Source organism: Perissodus microlepis, chromosome 7 (genome assembly GCF_051167445.1).
Source record: "Perissodus microlepis isolate ML-2025 ecotype Zambia chromosome 7, ASM5116744v1, whole genome shotgun sequence".
NCBI lineage: Eukaryota > Metazoa > Chordata > Actinopteri > Cichliformes > Cichlidae > Perissodus > Perissodus microlepis.
The window spans coordinates 14,658,463-14,679,588 of NC_140467.1; positions in this window are offsets into that span (position 1 = coordinate 14,658,463).

A 21,126-nucleotide genomic window follows, 5' to 3' on the forward strand; every position below is an offset into this window, starting at 1 on the left:
TTTTTGTGTCAAGTTTATTTCCTGTTTTGTAAGTATCTTTCTGACTCTGTGTTATTGTATCTTCTCTGGGATCTAAAGTGCCGTTTTTCTCAATCACTTTGATGCAATCCTCACAGCAGAAAAGTCATTCTCACCACTCTTTATGCAGTTCTCAGCACAGCAGTCCCCCACCTACGTTAGCAGTTCTCATTGTTTTTAAAAACACGCTGTTTTCAATAAAAATACCTCAAACATTTTTCATATATGTAAGAACAATACACTTTAATGCACTGTCAGAGGCACCAGTGAAACTGTCCTTCAGCTGAAATATAGCAAATATAGATACGTTCTCAGATGAGGGTTAGTTGCAACAAACAGAGTTCAGTGCTACCAGTCTTATGTCACAGGTGCGTGTGATGGCATGTCATGCTAGTACAAGGTTGAATCCCCTATTGCCTTCAGAGTTGCCTTAGATTCAACAAGATGCTGGAAACATTCCCCAGACATCACACGGTTGCTGCAGATTTGTCAGCTCTGCTGAGATCTGTTGACTGTGGAGGCCATTGAAGCTCTTCTGCATACCTTGTTTGTAACGAGTGCTTGACTGAATTACTTTTGCCTTCCTATCAGCTTAAAGTAGGTTGGCCATTGTCATCTGACCTCTGACATTAAGAGGCAGAGATAATTGTGCTGGATATTTCCTCCAAAGGTCAACAGTTTGTAAAATACTCAAACTAGTCTGTCTGGCATCAAAACGATGCCACGTTGAGTCACCTTTCTTTCTTCTGACGCTCTGTCTTTACCGTATTATACAAAGCGCCTTGAGGCGACTTTTGTTGTGATTTGGCGCTATATAAATAAAATTGAATTGAATACCGTAAACCCCAACCTAACCTTTTGAGTTGCTGACATGTGCATAACTGAGCAGTTGAACAGGTGTACCTAATAAAGTGGCCACTGAATGTTTGTCGTTGGATTTTACTGGACTATGTCCTCAGATTGTATGTATATTTTCTTTGTCAGTTTTCTGATGCGTATACATTCATATACACATTTTTGCTTTTAATTTCAACAGTTCTGTAAAGTTTCAATAAATCCTTCACATTTTAATTTTTGTTGTGATAAAAGTGAAATGGTTGTGAAAGAGTTTTATTCATTGCTCACAGAGATGAAGTGACTGACTGACTTGTGTTCTGACAAATGTCAGCAGCTCTGTATGCTGATAGAACTGTTATCTTATATTTGTCTCAATATCTGTTGCTGTCTTCGCCAGATCTCAGTTGGAAAAAGACTTTTAATCTCAGAGAGACTTTTTAGCTGGTAAAATAAAAGATATGTAAAAGTGAATTTGCCAAAACTGATTTCAGCTTCTACCTCATGACAGGAATGTTCTAACTCACAATGACTTCATTTCTTCTACATGAACTCGAGTCATTAAATATGAAATGTTGTGTGCAGGAATACAAAGAAATTTGTAACCAGAATCACAAATCAATAGTTTAAAAGTTGTGACTTTAAGACAGTCTTTCAATTATTCATTCATCATGGGTGAATGAACTATACAGATAAAAACATATACACACACACACACATACATATACAATAGAAAATATGGAGGACTAAGTAAAATTGATGCTTTAGTTAAGCTTTTAGTCATACGAATTCATATATTATAATAATTAAATCAGTTTAATCCAGACTTTAGTTTGCTGGAGAGGTTGCAGTTGTTTACAGAGTGTATTCTCTTTGTTGGAGTGCCCCTCTCTGGTGTGTTGGTAAAAGCTCCTGCACTAAGCTGATGTCATTTCTTATTGTCAGGGTTTCTGTGAGTCAGCTTTGATACTGGTTGGTGCTGTTGGGCTGATTGTGCTGCGGCTGCCATCTGGAGCAAAGAAAGCGAAATTCAAGCTCAAAACAAACAAGCCATAAAAAATAAATTATACAGAGAGGTGGCACTATTGCACCTGCTTCATCCTCTAAATGGCATCTAGTAGTCCAGTATGTTTGCCATACTGACGGTTATCTTATCTGAAAGATAAAATAACTGTTAGCCATCTTTCAATTTGTCTGCTAATGTAGCACATACATGTTATGTTTGCACCATAAATCTCTAAAATTACTGTAAAAGACATAATTACATACAAAGCTCAAAGGACATTGTCACAGTCTGGGGTTGCAGACCGTGGGGATATGGGAAAGTAGAACCCAAAATGCAGGACTAGTGCGATGCAAAGGTGTCTTTATTTACAGTTAAGTAAAAAAATAAAAGGCAAACAATAAATCCCCGTGTGCTCCCGACTCCCGTTTCGTGTCTTCTCCCTGCGCCCGTGTTCCGTGTCTCTGTTCCCTGTGTACAATCCGTTCGCTGCTTCCTCCTTTCCGATAATCCTCCTGGGAAACGCACACAAAGGCACCCGTGAGTACTGGTGTTCTGGGAATCCATTCTACCTGACAAACCATCCTACCCCTTGTTTCTACGCATACAACACGAAATTCAGTGGTGAACCGACCTTTGTGAATATAAGCTACAAACATACTCTGACGGGTAAAATTAAGTGCCAAACCATCCTACCTTTATAAATGTGACCTACAAGCATACTTTAACGGGTAAAATGAAGTGGCAAACCGTCCTGGCTTTATGAATGTGAGCTACAAGCATACTCACTCTGATGGGCAAAGTTACGTGGCAAACCGTCATACCTACTTACATTTGTGCTGGAATTACTCTGTGACAGCAGAAATGTGCATAAACTACTTACGATAGGACGTTTTGTCAGAACACCGTTACACAGCGGCAGAGTAGCACTTACTTCACACAGTAGCTGAGAAACTGACGGGAAGTCACGCAACAATCCAGCGTCGAGCGCTCAGCCACACTGCTATGTGGCGCCCCCGACGATCCAGATCAGCTGCAGGTGTGTCATCCTCCTCCTTGGCTGTGGCCAGCCTTCCAACAGGAACAACCCTCCAGGCCTGGTGTGCCAGGAAAACCAGGACACCCCCAACACACACACAAACACACACACCAGTACACAGGGAAACAAGGGACAGCAGCACCAAACACACATCGTCAAACATTAACCCTTAAGAACCCAGACCTATTTCTACTTTCATGAAAATTACGGGGGTTGTAACTTATATCAAATGAATCATATATAACACATTTCTGAAGTTTTTTTTGTAATAGCTCCACCCACTGCCCCAGATCTGAAATGTCACATATGCGTCACATTGGGCATACAAGGTACATTTGTTCCATATTTAGAAAGTAATTCTGTAAACACTTTCTTGCTTTTAAAAACAGAATTTCCTTTTTATTTTCAAATTCTTAACATGGATAATGATGGTAACACTTCTTGGTTTACTTCAACAAGCTTCTTGGAAAAAAAATCATATAAATCAGCCCAATGTTGGAGGTACAATTGAAAATGTCACTGAAAAAACATTAACATTAGAGAGGTGTAATGAACTAAAAACATGAGCATATAAAAACATTGTGCCAAAATAGAAAAGAATGTTACATAAAGTCAATAACTTGCTCAAATGGCTTTTTTCATTGCAGTTGTTAGTAGTTTACCTTTGGTAATGGTAACTTTTGAAGCAATTTCTTTCCTCTGTGAAACAAAGACGTACATCACATTTTTCACAGAGGGTGGTAGTTGCATTCACCTTGCAATTTTTGCACCGACCTCGCTTTTCACATTTTACAGGCCAATGTGCAACCTCATCAGTCCGGACATCCTCTGGAACTCCAACACGAACTCTCTTGGGTGGTGGAGGTGGTGATGAGATGTTCTGTGATGGGCGCCCCCTGTGTGATTTCCAAAGGATCAGGCTTGTGGCAACTTCTGCCTGGAGACTTCTTTGTTTCAGTGGCTTTTGGACACCAAGTAGCTTGCAGTCACGACGGTAAATCAACCATGCGTTGACAACACCGAGCATGATGGTTTGCCAGAACAGGTAGAAATACCACCTCCGTGACTTCATGTGGTACTTGTACCTTGCAATGCAAGCATCAAGCAGGTCAATACCCCCCATGAATGTGTTGTACTCCTTCACAATGTGTGGCCTTTTGACCTCAACAAATGCCTTGCCCGATTTGCTCCAGCGACGGACTGTATCTTGAGGCTCAGTTGAACAATAGGATGAGATGAGGGTAACAGATTTGTTGTCATACCACTTCACAATAACCATGCTCTCCTCCTTATTCACCCTGGCATCAACAGACCCTCTGCCTCTCTGGGCAAGACTTTTTTCATCTTCAAGCTGACAACCTGCTAAGCGATTTCCACGAAGTGTTCCTACAAAGTAGATCTGTCGCTGAAGAAGTGTGAGCACAAGTGGGGCTGAGGAGAAGAAGTTATCAGCAAAAACTTTGTAGTTTTGCTCAGCTGGCAGAGTTTCACACAACTTCACCACAACATCTCCTCCAATCCCAAGTAAAGTCTTCTTCCCAGTACCACCTTGATAAACAACAAAATCATGGAGCATACCAGAGGATGAGCACCGGGCCCAGATTTTCAATCCCCAGGGGTGGGGCTTTCCCTTCACATACTGCCTTATTGGGCTGTGTGTCCCCTTGAAGGGTACCATTTGCTCATCAACAGAGTTGTACTCCTCTGGGACGATATCCAGGCATTGTTTGCGAAACATTTCAAGCCATGGACGGATCTTCCAGCACTTGTCTTCTGCATCTCTGTGTAATAAATCTGTATTGTCAGTGAAATGTAGAGATCCCAACAGGGTTTGAAATCGGTTGCGGGACATGTTATCTGCTACCATAGGACACCTGGTGTCATTTTCCCAGTATGCTCGATTTCCAGGCATTTGGCATAGACCCATCCTCAGATAGAGACCAATGAGTATTTCTAGTTCTTTAACAGTGGTATTTACATTACTCAGATGGTTGGATTTTTGTACACTGTATAAATTTGTTTGTTCCATTAACAACAGCAGCATATCATCTGTGATGAAGTTTTTGAAGTACTCCAGTGGAGTGTGGATCTCATCTGGAGGTTTGGCACAGGGTCCCTTGAATGTGGTCTCAGGGGTTTCGAACATTTTCTTTCTCCAGGAGAATTTTTGTCCTTTGATAGCTGCCTTGGGCTGCCCAGTGTCCATATGGCTTGAATGTGGCTCTGTCTCTAAATCACTTGAATCACAACTGTCTGAATCACTGGATTCACTTGATTCATCACTCTCCACGTCTTTGTGGGGGATGTAATTAGGGTCTTCAGAATCTTCATCTGAGCTACTTTCACATCCCTCATACTCACTGTCTTCTGCAGTGATAAACTCCAGCGCATCTTGAACACTATATTTTTTCTTTTTATCCATTCTACAAAAGAGTGAAAATGATAAAAAATGGGGGGTAACTGAAAAACCCCTCAACAAAGCTAAAGTAAAGTTCCATCACAAATTTAGGTAATTTAATAAATTAGTTATGCTTGAATTTAGTTAAATATGACTGAGAATTAACAACAAAAAATACATTTACTTAAAATAACTGAATGAGCTAAACTGACTAAGCAAATGATCAGTTTTTGTCTTTTTGTGACAAATATGTCACATCAGTTTTTTTAAGAAAATTTGGAGTTTAATGCCCGATGTGACATATTTGTCACAGCGATATTTAACAAACTGATTCTAGATCAAATTGTTTCAGAAATATTACCAAACTAGGTTACAAGGGACCTATGACATCTTATCTAAAGTTTAGAATTGCTGAATGAGTAAAAGCTTACCTTTGCAAAAAGAAAAGAAAGTTTTTAAAATTAGCATAGTGGTCTCATTAGCTAACCAGGTGGACCAAGACTTTGAAAATGGTGTCTTGAACACCCAGAGTGCCTCACTTGTCACATGACTGAATTAGTTTGTGCAGTAGACGTCACTTAGGGACTTTATTAGTTAAAAGTCAAAGTTAAACCATTATAAATAGTTTTTCTCTAAGTGTAAAGGGGCGGTGACACCAGTGTCACTGTGGGTCCTTAAGGGTTAACAAGTCCATAGACTGCTCACGAACCCTGGGTCTGACAGGCATAAATTCATGAAAACACATTAATAATAGAAAATTAATAAATTTGAGCTTTTCACCTTTCAGTTTCTAAGTAAAATATTAGCTGACAAAATAATTATGTCTAAATAATGATTGTTTTTAAGTATTTGGTATAGGCCATGAAAATGCCATATGCACTTGGCACTCAGCTTAAGTAATTATTTTGATCATCATGAAAACAAATAGGGTGGCCAAAATATTAGGAAAACCTCTCAACATTACAGACTGCAGCCATTTCAAAACAATTAAACATGGCAAATTTATAATACTGTATTAATTTAGCAATGCCTACATGTGAGCAGTGAGTGACTACTGATAAACTACCGAGTGTCTGATGTCTGTGAGCAACACTTTTAAAACAGAATAACAGCCAAATCCACCAATAAACACTAAAAAAAATGTGTCTTCATAATGAAATGCCAAGATAACTATATGGGAAAGTATAGTTATCTTGGCAGGAAACATTATACAATGCATTCAAAAGTACTTTTAAAAAGTAATGTTAATGCAACTGTAATCCTTTTTATTCTTCACACATTACACAGAAAGATTTTAAATTGGGCATGCGTGCTGTTGTGGATATAAACTTTGTAAACTGATCCTTCACAACCACGTAGTTAATCCCATATTAAGATGGAGGGGAAGAGGACAAAGGTCAGAACGACTTTTTTAAGAGCACAGTCCAGATGAATTGCAGGAAATAAAAAAATAAATGTCCTTTACAGTTAACACAGACAAGTGGGAGGACAGTAGTGTTTTCTAATCATGTGGGTTAATGCTGAGTTGTGTAGGTCAGGTGACTATTTATCTGTTGGATTGTTAGTTTAGGCAGACCAACTTTAACCACTCTAGATTAGATTTCAACATTTATGACATTGCTGATTAGTAGGGATGGGTAATGGACATAAACGGTAGTAACCAGACCGAAAGGCAGCGCACATTTCGCTGCTTTATTTCAGTGCTTTTTTTCCCTAAAATGTCATACACTTTGGATTCTAGCCAATCATTTTACCTTTGCAAGCGTAGTAGGCGGGCCCAGGTAGGTACGTACGTTCTTTTAGAGCAGAGCTACAGATTAAAAATGCCCAAGGCAAAGCGGTCAAAGTCTGGCTGTACTTCACAGCAAAAGATGCAAACTCAGCACCCTGCAACAAGTGCTTTAAGGTGATACTGTGCAAAGGAGGTAACTCCTCGAATCTGATGAAACACCTGGCGACGTATAGCATTTTGTTAAAAGCCGAGAAATGCGCCGTATTTGATAGCTTGCTGCGAGACCTCACACCGAGCCCATCTACTGCGGGTGTGGTGCCTGTTATCGGACCCGGAGTTAGCAACATCCCCCAAAAACCCGAAGAGGAGAGTCCTGGCCCCTAGCCCTGCCAGTTTAGCAGAAATGGGATGATGATGGCAGCAGCAGCCGTTCTTTACGTTGAGTACGCTAGCCACGTTATTACATTAATGCACGTAAGGTGAACTAGCAAACACCGTCGTACTTACATGGCTGTCTTCTTGTTTGATGGCAGATACTCCCTTCACCCTGACCAAAAAGGCTAAACTGACCAAAGAAAAAGTGGAAAACAGCTAAAAATGAGAGGTTTTTGGACAAAGTTTGTCTTTTTTTCCATTGATTAAGCACTGCTTCCAGCCAAGAGTGATACCATATATGCCCTATAGCTGCAGAAAAGGCTAACATTGTTATCTTTTTACAAAAAAACAGCTGAACATGAGAGGTTTTTGGACCAATTTTGTGTTCTCCATTCTTTAAGAACCGGTTCGAGCACCGGTTCGAGCACCGGTTCGAGCACCGTTTCAGAACCGGCAACGTGTCAAAAGTACCGGTTTGGTACTGGTATCGGACAAAACCTAAACGATACCCATTCCTAGTAATGACACACCCCTCACTTCTAAAACCTGCGTAATGACACACCCCTCACTTCTACAACCTGCGCACAGACACACCCCTCATTTCTACAACCTGCGTACAGACACACCCCTCACTTCTAGAACCTGCGTAAGGACACACCCCTCACATCTAAAACCTGCGCACACACACACCCCTCACTTCTAGAACCTGCGTAATGACACACCCCTCACTTCTAAAACCTGCGTACACACACACCCCTCACTTCTAGAACCTGCGTAATGACACACCCCTCACTTCTACAACCTGCGCACAGACACACCCCTCACTTCTAGAACCTGCGTAATGACACACCGTTCACTTCTAAAACCTGCGTACAGACACACCCCTCACTTCTACAACCTGCGCACAGACACACCCCTCACTTCTAGAACCTGCGTAATGACACACCCCTCACTTCTAAAACCTGCGTACAGACACGCCCCTCACTTCTACAACCTGCGCACAGACACACCCCTCACTTCTAGAACCTGCGTAATGACACACCCCTCACTTCTAGAACCTGCGTAATGACACACCCCTCACTTCTAAAACCTGCGTACAGACACACGCCTCACTTCTACAACCTGCGTAATGACACACCCCTCACTTCTAAAACCTGCGTACAGACACGCCCCTCACTTCTACAACCTGCGCACAGGCACACCCCTCACTTCTAGAACCTGCGTAATGACACACCCCTCACTTCTAAAACCTGCATACACACACACCCCTCACTTCTAGAACCTGCGTAATGACACACCCCTCACTTCTAAAACCTGCGTACAGACACGCCCTTCACTTCTACAACCTGCGCACAGACACACCCCTCACTTCTAGAACCTGCGTAATGACACACCCTTCACTTCTAAAACCTGCGTACAGACACACCCCTCACTTCTAGAACCTGCGTAATGACACACCCATCACTTCTAAAACCTGCGTACAGACACGCCCCTCACTTCTACAACCTGCGCACAGACACACCCCTCACTTCTAGAACCTGCGTAATGACACACCCCTCACTTCTAAAACCTGCGTACAGACACACCCCTCACTTCTAGAACCTGCGTAATGACACACCCCTAAATTCTAAAACCTGCGTACAGACACGCCCCTCACTTCTACAACCTGCGCACAGACACACCCCTCACTTCTAGAACCTGCGTAATGACACACCCCTCACTTCTAAAACCTGCGTACAGACACACCCCTCACTTCTAGAACCTGCGTAATGACACACCCCTCACTTCTAAAACCTGCGTACAGACACACCCCTCACTTCTAGAACCTGCGTAATGACACACCCCTCACTTCTAAAACCTGCGTACAGACATGCCCCTCACTTCTACAACCTGCGCACAGACACACCCCTCACTTCTAGAACCTGCGTAATGACACACCCCTCACTTCTAAAACCTGCGTACAGACACGACCGTCACTTCTACAACCTGCGCACAGACACACCCCTCACTTCAAGAACCTGCGTAATGACACACCCCTCACTTCTAAAACCTGCGTACAGACACAACCCTCACTTCTACAACCTGCGCACAGACACACCCCTCACTTCTAAAAGGCAGCTGATGGCAGCAGCAGCCGTTCTTCTCTGCGTGTTGCCCGTGTGTAATTTACGTTGAGTAGGCTAACCACGTTATTACATTAATCCAACTATTTTCACGGTTGTTGTGGTCGTGATAATTTTGTGAGGCCACATCGAAAAGGCTCGGATGAGCTTTCCAAAGTTCTACAAGTTGTGCCTCCATCGCTTGTGTCCAGATCACACGCTGCACTGCCGTGCTGCGCCGTCTTTTTCGCTGACATTTGTGTTTGCGCGTGCGCAGTGTGACAAACTGCGGTGACAGCCTCACGACGGTCGCGAGGATTTCAAAGAGGTTTGAAATCCTCACAACCAAGCGATTGATGATCGGTCGTGAGGTGTTAATCGCGTCTCGTTACCCCACGTATACTACACGATGCACGACGCACGATGAAGGCCAAAATCGGGCCGATCGTCAAAACGGTCGCACGACTCAAAAATCGTCTCAAAATGGGCCAAAAATCGCACAGTGTAAGCCCAGCATAAGGTGAACTAGCAAACACCGTCGTACTTACATGGCTGTCTTCTTGTTTGATGGCAGATACTCCCTTCACCCTGGCCAAAAAGGCTAAACTGACCAAAGAAAAAGTGGAAAACAGCTAAAAATGAGAGGTTTTTGGACAAAGTTTGTCTTTTTTTCCATTGATTAAGCACTGCTTCCAGCCAAGAGTGATACCATATATGCCCTATAGCTGCAGAAAAGGCTAACATTGTTATCTTTTTACAAAAAAACAGCTGAACATAAGAGGTTTTTGGACCAATTTTGTGTTCTCCATTCTTTAAGAACCGGTTCGAGCACCGTTTCAGCACCGGCAACGTGTCAAAAGTACCGGTTTGGTAGTGGTATCGGACAAAACCTAAACGATACCCATTCCTAGTAATGACACACCCCTCACTTCTAAAACCTGCGTAATGACACACCCCTCACTTCTACGACCTGCGCACAGACACACTCCTTACATCTAAAACCTGCGCACAGACACACCCCTCACTTCTACAACCTGCGTAATGACACACCCCTCACTTCTAAAACCTGCGTACACACACACCCCTCACTTCTAGAACCTGCGTAATGACACACCCCTCATCTAAAACCTGCGTACAGACACGCCCCTCACTTCTACAACCTGCGCACAGACACACCCCTCACTTCTAGAACCTGCGTAATGACACACCCCTCACTTCTAAAACCTGCGTACAGACACACCCCTCACTTCTAGAACCTGCGTAATAACACACCCCTCACTTCTAAAACCTGCGTAAACACACGCCCCTCACTTCTACAACCTGCGTAATGACACACCCCTCACTTCTAAAACCTGCGTACAGACACGCCCCTCACTTCTACAACCTGCGCACAGACACACCCCTCACTTCTAAAAGGCAGCTGATGGCAGCAGCAGCCGTTCTTCTCTGCGTGTTGCCCGTGTGTAATTTACGTTGAGTAGGCTAACCACGTTATTACATTAATGCACGTAATGCTGGGCAGACACTGTGCGATTTTTTCAGTCGCGCGATTCAGCTCCTGCTCAAACTGTACGGTTCACTCGCAGGGTTTAGAAGTTCATAGGTCACGATGCAGGGTCTCACACTATACGGCCCAATGCTCTGATGCGACCTGCGTGCTCACACTGTGCGTACATAAAATGAAGGTTATAACAGAAATTCTGTCGCTCGCTCTCCCTCTCTGTCTTTCACTCACACACACACGCACACCACCACCATCAACTTTGCTAAATTGCTAATGAAAAACATTGATCAGGCAGCTGTGATTGAGCAGCAGTGTAGATCCAACTATTTTCACGGTTGTTGTGGTCGTGATAATTTTGTGAGGCCACATCGAAAAGGCTCGGATGAGCTTTCCAAAGTTCTACAAGTTGTGCCTCCATCGCTTGTGTCCAGATCACACGCTGCACTGCCGTGCTGCGCCGTCTTTTTCGCTGACATTTGTGTTTGCGCGTGCGCAGTGTGACAAACTGCGGTGACAGCCTCACGACGGTCGCGAGGATTTCAAAGAGGTTTGAAATCCTCACAACCAAGCGATTGATGATCGGTCGTGAGGTGTTAATCGCGTCTCGTTACCCCACGTATACTACACGATGCACGACGCACGATGAAGGCCAAAATCGGGCCGATCGTCAAAACGGTCGCACGACTCAAAAATCGTCTCAAAATGGGCCAAAAATCGCACAGTGTAAGCCCAGCATAAGGTGAACTAGCAAACACCGTCGTACTTACATGGCTGTCTTCTTGTTTGATGGCAGATACTCCCTTCACCCTGGCCAAAAAGGCTAAACTGACCAAAGAAAAAGTGGAAAACAGCTAAAAATGAGAGGTTTTTGGACAAAGTTTGTCTTTTTTTCCATTGATTAAGCACTGCTTCCAGCCAAGAGTGATACCATATATGCCCTATAGCTGCAGAAAAGGCTAACATTGTTATCTTTTTACAAAAAAACAGCTGAACATAAGAGGTTTTTGGACCAATTTTGTGTTCTCCATTCTTTAAGAACCGGTTCGAGCACCGTTTCAGCACCGGCAACGTGTCAAAAGTACCGGTTTGGTAGTGGTATCGGACAAAACCTAAACGATACCCATTCCTAGTAATGACACACCCCTCACTTCTAAAACCTGCGTAATGACACACCCCTCACTTCTACGACCTGCGCACAGACACACTCCTTACATCTAAAACCTGCGCACAGACACACCCCTCACTTCTACAACCTGCGTAATGACACACCCCTCACTTCTAAAACCTGCGTACACACACACCCCTCACTTCTAGAACCTGCGTAATGACACACCCCTCATCTAAAACCTGCGTACAGACACGCCCCTCACTTCTACAACCTGCGCACAGACACACCCCTCACTTCTAGAACCTGCGTAATGACACACCCCTCACTTCTAAAACCTGCGTACAGACACACCCCTCACTTCTAGAACCTGCGTAATAACACACCCCTCACTTCTAAAACCTGCGTAAACACACGCCCCTCACTTCTACAACCTGCGTAATGACACACCCCTCACTTCTAAAACCTGCGTACAGACACGCCCCTCACTTCTACAACCTGCGCACAGACACACCCCTCACTTCTAAAAGGCAGCTGATGGCAGCAGCAGCCGTTCTTCTCTGCGTGTTGCCCGTGTGTAATTTACGTTGAGTAGGCTAACCACGTTATTACATTAATGCACGTAATGCTGGGCAGACACTGTGCGATTTTTTCAGTCGCGCGATTCAGCTCCTGCTCAAACTGTACGGTTCACTCGCAGGGTTTAGAAGTTCATAGGTCACGATGCAGGGTCTCACACTATACGGCCCAATGCTCTGATGCGACCTGCGTGCTCACACTGTGCGTACATAAAATGAAGGTTATAACAGAAATTCTGTCGCTCGCTCTCCCTCTCTGTCTTTCACTCACACACACACGCACACCACCACCATCAACTTTGCTAAATTGCTAATGAAAAACATTGATCAGGCAGCTGTGATTGAGCAGCAGTGTAGATCCAACTATTTTCACGGTTGTTGTGGTCGTGATAATTTTGTGAGGCCACATCGAAAAGGCTCGGATGAGCTTTCCAAAGTTCTACAAGTTGTGCCTCCATCGCTTGTGTCCAGATCACACGCTGCACTGCCGTGCTGCGCCGTCTTTTTCGCTGACATTTGTGTTTGCGCGTGCGCAGTGTGACAAACTGCGGTGACAGCCTCACGACGGTCGCGAGGATTTCAAAGAGGTTTGAAATCCTCACGACCAAGCGATTGATGATCGGGAGCTGGTCGTGAGGTGTTAATCGCATCTCGTTACCCCACGTATACTACACGACGCACGACGCACGATGAAGGCCAAAATCGGGCCGATCGTCAAAACGGTCGCACGACTCAAAAATCGTCTCAAAATGGGCCAAAAATCGCACAGTGTAAGCCCAGCATAAGGTGAACTAGCAAACACCGTCGTACTTACATGGCTGTCTTCTTGTTTGATGGCAGATACTCCCTTCACCCTGGCCAAAAAGGCTAAACTGACCAAAGAAAAAGTGGAAAACAGCTAAAAATGAGAGGTTTTTGGACAAAGTTTGTCTTTTTTTCCATTGATTAAGCACTGCTTCCAGCCAAGAGTGATACCATATATGCCCTATAGCTGCAGAAAAGGCTAACATTGTTATCTTTTTACAAAAAAACAGCTGAACATGAGAGGTTTTTGGACCAATTTTGTGTTCTCCATTCTTTAAGAACCGGTTCGAACACCGTTTCAGCACCGGCAACGTGTCAAAAGTACCGGTTTGGTACTGGTATCGGACAAAACCTAAACGATACCCATTCCTAGTAATGACACACCCCTCACTTCTAAAACCTGCGCACAGACACACCCCTCACTTCTAGAACCTGCGTACAGAAACGCCCCTCACTTCTACAACCTGCGCACAGACACACCCCTCACTTCTAAAAGGCAGCTGATGGCAGCAGCAGCCGTTCTTCTCTGCGTGTTGCCCGTGTGTAATTTACGTTGAGTAGGCTAACCACGTTATTACATTAATGCACGTAATGCTGGGCAGACACTGTGCGATTTTTTCAGTCGCGCGATTCAGCTCCTGCTCAAACTGTACGGTTCACTCGCAGGGGTTAGAAGTTCATAGGTCACGATGCAGGGTCTCACACTATACGGCCCAATGCTCTGATGCGACCTGAGTGCTCACACTGTGCGTACATAAAATGAAGGTTATAACAGAAATTCTGTCGCTCGCTCGCCCTCTCTGTCTTTCACTCACACACACACGCACACCACCACCATCAACTTTGCTAAATTGCTAATGAAAAACATTGATCAGGCAGCTGTGATTGAGCAGCAGTGTAGATCCAACTATTTTCACGGTTGTTGTGGTCGTGATCATTTTGTGAGGCCACATCGAAAAGGCTCGGATGAGCTTTCCAAAGTTCTACAAGTTGTGCCTCCATCGCTTGTGTCCAGATCACACGCTGCACTGCCGTGCTGCGCCGTCTTTTTCGCTGACATTTGTGTTTGCGCGTGCGCAGTGTGACAAACTGCGGTGACAGCCTCACGACGGTCGCGAGGATTTCAAAGAGGTTTGAAATCCTCACGACCAAGCGATTGATGATCGGTCGTGAGGTGTTAATCGCGTCTCGTTGCCCCACGTATACTACACGATGCACGATGAAGGCCAAAATCGGGCTGATCGTCAAAACGGTCGCACGACTCAAAAATCGTCTCAAAATGGGCCAAAAATCGCACAGTGTAAGCCCAGCATAAGGTGAACTAGCAAACACCGTCGTACTTACATGGCTGTCTTCTTGTTTGATGGCAGATACTCCCTTCACCCTGGCCAAAAAGGCTAAACTGAACATAGAAAAAGTGGAAAACAGCTAAAAATGAGAGGTTTTTGGACAAAGTTTGTCTTTTTTTCCATTGATTAAGCACTGCTTCCAGCCAAGAGTGATACCATATATGCCCTATAGCTGCAGAAAAGGCTAACATTGTTATCTTTTTACAAAAAAACAGCTGAACATGAGAGGTTTTTGGACCAATTTTGTGTTCTCCATTCTTTAAGAACCGGTTCGAGCACCGGTTCGAGCACCGTTTCAGCACCGGCAGCGTGTCAAAAGTACCGGTTTGGTACTGGTATCGGACAAAACCTAAACAATACCCATTCCTAGTAATGACACACCCCTCACTTCTAAAACCTGCGTAATGACACACCCCTCACTTCAACAACCTGCGCACAGACACACCCCTCATTTCTACAACCTGCGTACAGACACACCCCTCACTTCTAAAACCTGCGTAATGACACACCCCTCACTTCTAAAACCTGCGTACAGACACGCCCCTCACTTCTACAACCTGCGCACAGACACACCCCTCACTTCTAGAACCTGCGTAATGACACACCCCTCACTTCTAAAACCTGCGTACACACACACCCCTCACTTCTAGAACCTGCGTAATGACACACCCCTCACTTCTAAAACCTGCGTAATGACACACCCCTCACTTCTAAAACCTGCGTACGCACACACCCCTCACTTCTAGAACCTGCGTAATGACACACCCCTCACTTCTAAAACCTGCGTACAGACACACCCCTCACTTCTAGAACCTGCGTAATGACACACCCCTCACTTCTAAAACCTGCGTAATGACACGCCCCTCACTTCTACAACCTGCGCACAGACACACCCCTCACTTCTAGAACCTGCGTAATGACACACCCCTCACTTCTAAAACCTGCGTACAGACACACCCCTCACTTCTAGAATCTGCGTAATGACACACCCCTCACTTCTAAAACCTGCGTACAGACACGCCCCTCACTTCTACAACCTGCGCACAGACACACCCCTCACTTTTAGAACCTGCGCAATGACACACCCCTCACTTCTAAAACCTGCGTACAGACACACCCCTCACTTCGAGAACCTGCGTAATGACACACCCCTCACTTCTAAAACCTGCGTACAGACACGCCCCTCACTTCTACAACCTGCGCACAGACACACCCCTCACTTCTAAAAGGCAGCTGATGGCAGCAGCAGCCGTTCTTCTCTGCGTGTTGCCCGTGTGTAATTTACGTTGAGTAGGCTAACCACGTTATTACATTAATGCACGTAATGCTGGGCAGACACTGTGCGATTTTTTCAGTCGCGCGATTCAGCTCCTGCTCAAACTGTACGGTTCACTCGCAGGGGTTAGAAGTTCATAGGTCACGATGCAGGGTCTCACACTATACGGCCCAATGCTCTGATGCGACCTGAGTGCTCACACTGTGCGTACATAAAATGAAGGTTATAACAGAAATTCTGTCGCTCGCTCTCCCTCTCTGTCTTTCACTCACACACACACGCACACCACCACCATCAACTTTGCTAAATTGCTAATGAAAAACATTGATCAGGCAGCTGTGATTGAGCAGCAGTGTAGATCCAACTATTTTCACGGTTGTTGTGGTCGTGATAATTTTGTGAGGCCACATCGAAAAGGCTCGGATGAGCTTTCCAAAGTTCTACAAGTTGTGCCTCCATCGCTTGTGTCCAGATCACACGCTGCACTGCCGTGCTGCGCCGTCTTTTTCGCTGACATTTGTGTTTGCGCGTGCGCAGTGTGACAAACTGCGGTGACAGCCTCACGACGGTCGCGAGGATTTCAAAGAGGTTTGAAATCCTCACAACCAAGCGATTGATGATCGGTCGTGAGGTGTTAATCGCGTCTCGTTACCCCACGTATACTACACGATACACGACGCACGATGAAGGCCAAAATCGGGCCGATCGTCAAAACGGTCGCACGACTCAAAAATCGTCTCAAAATGGGCCAAAAATCGCACAGTGTAAGCCCAGCATAAGGTGAACTAGCAAACACCGTCGTACTTACATGGCTGTCTTCTTGTTTGATGGCAGATACTCCCTTCACCCTGGCCAAAAAGGCTAAACTGACCAAAGAAAAAGTGGAAAACAGCTAAAAATGAGAGGTTTTTGGACAAAGTTTGTCTTTTTTTTCCATTGATTAAGCACTGCTTCCAGCCAAGAGTGATACCATATATGCCCTATAGCTGCAGAAAAGGCTAACATTATCTTTTTACAAAAAAACAGCTGAACATAAGAGGTTTTTGGACCAATTTTGTGTTCTCCATTCTTTAAGAACCGGTTCGAGCACCGTTTCAGCACCGGCAACGTGTCAAAAGTACCGGTTTGGTACTGGTATCGGACAAAACCTAAACGATACCCATTCCTAGTAATGACACACCCCTCACTTCTAAAACCTGCGTAATGACACACCCCTCACTTCTACGACCTGCGCACAGACACACTCCTTACATCTAAAACCTGCGCACAGACACACCCCTCACTTCTACAACCTGCGTAATGACACACCCCTCACTTCTAAAACCTGCGTACAGACACACCCCTCACTTCTAGAACCTGCGTAATGACACACCCCTCATCTAAAACCTGCGTACAGACACGCCCCTCACTTCTACAACCTGCGCACAGACACACCCCTCACTTCTAGAACCTGCGTAATGACACACCCCTCACTTCTAAAACCTGCGTACAGACACACCCCTAACTTCTAGAACCTGCGTAATAACACACCCCTCACTTCTAAAACCTGCGTAAACACACGCCCCTCACTTCTACAACCTGCGTAATGACACACCCCTCACTTCTAAAACCTGCGTACAGACACACCCCTCACTTCGAGAACCTGCGTAATGACACACCCCTCACTTCTAAAACCTGCGTACAGACACGCCCCTCACTTCTACAACCTGCGCACAGACACACCCCTCACTTCTAAAAGGCAGCTGATGGCAGCAGCAGCCGTTCTTCTCTGCGTGTTGCCCGTGTGTAATTTACGTTGAGTAGGCTAACCACGTTATTACATTAATGCACGTAATGCTGGGCAGACACTGTGCGATTTTTTCAGTCGCGCGATTCAGCTCCTGCTCAAACTGTACGGTTCACTCGCAGGGTTTAGAAGTTCATAGGTCACGATGCAGGGTCTCACACTATACGGCCCAATGCTCTGATGCGACCTGAGTGCTCACACTGTGCGTACATAAAATGAAGGTTATAACAGAAATTCTGTCGCTCGCTCTCCCTCTCTGTCTTTCACTCACACACACACGCACACCACCACCATCAAAGTGCAAATTGCTAATGAAAAACATTGATCAGGCAGCTGTGATTGAGCAGCAGTGTAGATCCAACTATTTTCACGGTTGTTGTGGTCGTGATAATTTTGTGAGGCCACATCGAAAAGGCTCGGATGAGCTTTCCAAAGTTCTACAAGTTGTGCCTCCATCGCTTGTGTCCAGATCACACGCTGCACTGCCGTGCTGCGCCGTCTTTTTCGCTGACATTTGTGTTTGCGCGTGCGCAGTGTGACAAACTGCGGTGACAGCCTCACGACGGTCGCGAGGATTTCAAAGAGGTTTGAAATCCTCACGACCAAGCGATTGATGATCGGGAGCTGGTCGTGAGGTGTTAATCGCGTCTCGTTACCCCACGTATACTACACGACGCACGACGCACGATGAAGGCCAAAATCGGGCCGATCGTCAAAACGGTCGCACGACTCAAAAATCGTCTCAAAATGGGCCAAAAATCGCACAGTGTAAGCCCAGCATAAGGTGAACTAGCAAACACCGTCGTACTTACATGGCTGTCTTCTTGTTTGATGGCAGATACTCCCTTCACCCTGGCCAAAAAGGCTAAACTGACCAAAGAAAAAGTGGAAAACAGCTAAAAATGAGAGGTTTTTGGACAAAGTTTGTCTTTTTTTCCATTGATTAAGCACTGCTTCCAGCCAAGAGTGATACCATATATGCCCTATAGCTGCAGAAAAGGCTAACATTGTTATCTTTTTACAAAAAAACAGCTGAACATGAGAGGTTTTTGGACCAATTTTGTGTTCTCCATTCTTTAAGAACCGGTTCGAACACCGTTTCAGCACCGGCAACGTGTCAAAAGTACCGGTTTGGTACTGGTATCGGACAAAACCTAAACGATACCCATTCCTAGTAATGACACACCCCTCACTTCTAAAACCTGCGCACAGACACACCCCTCACTTCTAGAACCTGCGTAATGACACACCCCTCACTTCTAGAACCTGCGTAATGACACACCCCTCACTTCTAGAACCTGCGTAATGACACGCCCCTCACTTCTAAAACCTGCGTACAGACACGCCCCTCACTTCTACAACCTGCACACAGACACGCCCCTCACTTCTAGAACCTGCGTAATGACACACCCCTCACTTCTAAAACCTGCGTACAGACACACCCCTCACTTCTAGAACCTGCGTACTGACACGCCCCTCACTTCTAAAACCTGCGTACAGACACGCCCCTCACTTCTACAACCTGCGCACAGACACACCCCTCACTTCTTGAACCTGCGTAATGACACACCCCTCACTTCTAAAACCTGCGTACACACATACCCCTCACTTCTAGAACCTGCGTACAGACACGCCCCTCACTTCTACAACCTGCGCACAGACAAACCCCTCACTTCTAGAACCTGCGTAATGACACACCCCTCACTTCTAAAACCTGCGTACAGACACGCCCCTCACTTCTACAACCTGCGTAATGACACACCCCTCACTTCTAAAACCTGCGTACACACACACCCCTCACTTCTAGAACCTGCGTAATGACACACCCCTCACTTCTAAAACCTGCGTACAGACACGCCCCTCACTTCTACAACCTGCGCACAGACACACCCCTCACTTCTAGAACCTGCGTAATGACACACCCCTCACTTCTAGAACCTGCGTAATGACACACCCCTCACTTCTAGAACCTGCGTAATGACACGCCCCTCACTTCTAAAACCTGCGTACAGACACGCCCCTCACTTCTACAACCTGCGCACAGACACGCCCCTCACTTCTAGAACCTGCGTAATGACACACCCCTCACTTCTAAAACCTGCGTACAGACACACCCCTCACTTCTAGAACCTGCGTACTGACACACCCCTCACTTCTAAAACCTGCGTACAGACACGCCCCTCACTTCTACAACCTGCGCACAGACACACCCCTCACTTCTTGAACCTGCGTAATGACACACCCCTCACTTCTAAAACCTGCGTACACACATACCCCTCACTTCTAAAACCTGCGTAATGACACACCCCTCACTTCTAAAACCTGCGTACAGACACGCCCCTCACTTCTACAACCTGCGCACAGACAAACCCCTCACTTCTAGAACCTGCGTAATGACACACCCCTCACTTCTACAACCTGCGTACAGACACGCCCCTCACTTCTACAACCTGCGTAATGACACGCCCCTCACTTCTAAAACCTGCGTACAGACACGCCGCTCACTTCTACAACCTGCGCACAGACACACCCCTCACTTCTAGAACCTGCGTAATGACACACCCCTCACTTCTAAAACCTGCGTAGAGACACACCCCTCACTTCTACAACCTGCATAATGACACACCCCTCACTTCTAAAACCTGCGTACAGACACGCCCCTCACTTCTACAACCTGCGCACAGACACACCCCTCACTTCTAAAAGGCAGCTGATGGCAGCAGCAGCCGTTCTTCTCTGCGTGTTGCCCGTGTGTAATTTACGTTGAGTAGGCTAACCACGTTATTACATTAATGCACGTAATGCTGGGCAGACACTGTGCGATTTTTTCAGTCGCGCGATTCAGCTCCTGCTCAAACTGTACAGTTCACTCGCAGGGGTTAGAAGTTCATAGGTCACGATGCAGGGTCTCACAGTATACGGCCCAATGCTCTGATGCGACCTGAGTGCTCACAGTGTGCGTACATAAAATGAAGGTTATAACAGAAATTCTGTCGCTCGCTCTCCCTCTCTGTCTTTCACTCACACACACACGCACACCACCACCATCAACTTTGCTAAATTGCTAATGAAAAACATTGATCAGGCAGCTGTGATTGAGCAGCAGTGTAGATCCAACTATTTTCACGGTTGTTGTGGTCGTGATAATTTTGTGAGGCCACATCGAAAAGGCTCGGATGAGCTTTCCAAAGTTCTACAAGTTGTGCCTCCATCGCTTGTGTCC